The sequence below is a fragment of the Carassius carassius genome, chromosome 48 (genome assembly GCF_963082965.1).
Source record: "Carassius carassius chromosome 48, fCarCar2.1, whole genome shotgun sequence".
In the NCBI taxonomy this organism is placed as follows: domain Eukaryota; kingdom Metazoa; phylum Chordata; class Actinopteri; order Cypriniformes; family Cyprinidae; genus Carassius; species Carassius carassius.
In genome coordinates, this window is record NC_081802.1 from 9,974,487 (window position 1) to 9,976,266 (window position 1,780).

Here is a 1,780-nt window from a genome sequence, read left to right on the forward strand (position 1 = left end):
TATACTCTATAAAACTAGTATTCTTAACATATGACAAGGACAACTAGGTCTTCAGTGCTGGCTTCAAAGAGACAAAATGTGCATTTTTCCCTCCTCTTGCATCTGTTTTTGTCCCAGGGTGGGATTTCCCAAGTGTGAAGCGCTGTGTCTGCCTGTCTGGGGCCTTGCTGACCTCTTCAGGAAGGTGACGAGAAGACAGAAAGAGGCTGAGAGAAAGACAAAGCTACAGACAGAGAAAGAGGTTGGTCGACAAGTGTTTTGTGCAGTGAATCATGAGACAGTATAAAAGGGTGATGTGAAGGTCAGGCAGAGAAGAAAGCTCATGAAGATTGTGAAGAATAGGTCGCTAATGTATTTACTCAATAGAGTACATAACTAATCTATCAAAGTATTCTCAATATTTGATATCTGGAATAGTTATACATATAGCTTTATCTTCACATATGACTTAGAGGCAAACAAAGAGATGGTCGGTTGAAGACAGCGTGTCAGATCACACAGCACGAGAGGGGACCAATGGAAATGATTAATGAAAATGTTCAACATCTGGGAGCGATTCCCCCCAGAAGACAAATTTCAAAGTGTATGCAAACGACAGTGTAAAAAGCAATTGCACAGGATCTATCAATTCGGTATCTTATTCACATCTTGTTCCATGACTTCTGACCACATGTATTCATACATTTATGCATGAAAGCACTGTGACCCACACACACACACACGCAAACCTTTCACGGGCAACCTGTTGTTTTCCTAAAGATGACGCTGAAATTGTTTAGACTGCCATTGGATTTGGACTTGTACAAAAGGCAGCTGTGAACTGATTTATGATGATTTGCAAGATAATTATGTGAACATTTTGGGAGTAAAACCTTAAACAAAAAAACAGCAAAACAGATAATATTTAAGTTAAGCTCAAACATGTCGTTGATTACCACCTAAAAATAATCGAGGGAGAAAGGCATTGCAAAATTATAGCCACATGACTTAAACATAATGTTTTACCATGGAATAATGTCATAAATAAGCTTACTGACCTTTTAAGTATGATGTTTCCATAAATATCCATTTTAAGATTGCCCCCTACTGATGAGCATAACAAAACTTTAAAAAGCACTTCCATGCAGAGTCCACTTCTTATAGGGATAGTGAACCAAAAATTGAAGATATTTCGAAAAACAACAAAAACTAATTTACACAGCAATGATGTACTAAAAAGAGAAAGGATTTTCCATTGCGTTTTTGAAAAGTTTTGCGTACAGATGACAATGTTTCAAAATGATCATCGTTACGTGAAAATGTATAAAACGCAGTATTATGCATGCCAGGACAGAAGTTAGCGATGTCACTTTGTAAGGATACACTACGCGAATACAAAACGTTATACACACGTCACCGTTTTAGCAAATTTGCATTTTTTTTTGTCAACACAGAGATGATAACAATAACATTTTCAAAACCTTGCACTTTGAAATCTGTTTTCAAACGTTTGCGCATTCTGGCCCCCAAAAGGCATAAAACGTTTTCCATTTTTAGTTAAAAATGCTGTTGTGTAAATGCATCAATGTTGTTTGGTTACCAATGTTCTTCAAAATATGGTAGAAAGAAAATCCTATGAGTTCAGACATGTATAGCCTATTGTTTTCATTATAATTTGCATATTTGCTAATATATAACAATAGGAATTTAGGACGGGGTGACAGGATGGGCCAAATTTAAATAAAAATTATACAGTGCTGCAGGGATGACATATTTATATATGATATTTATATATGATATT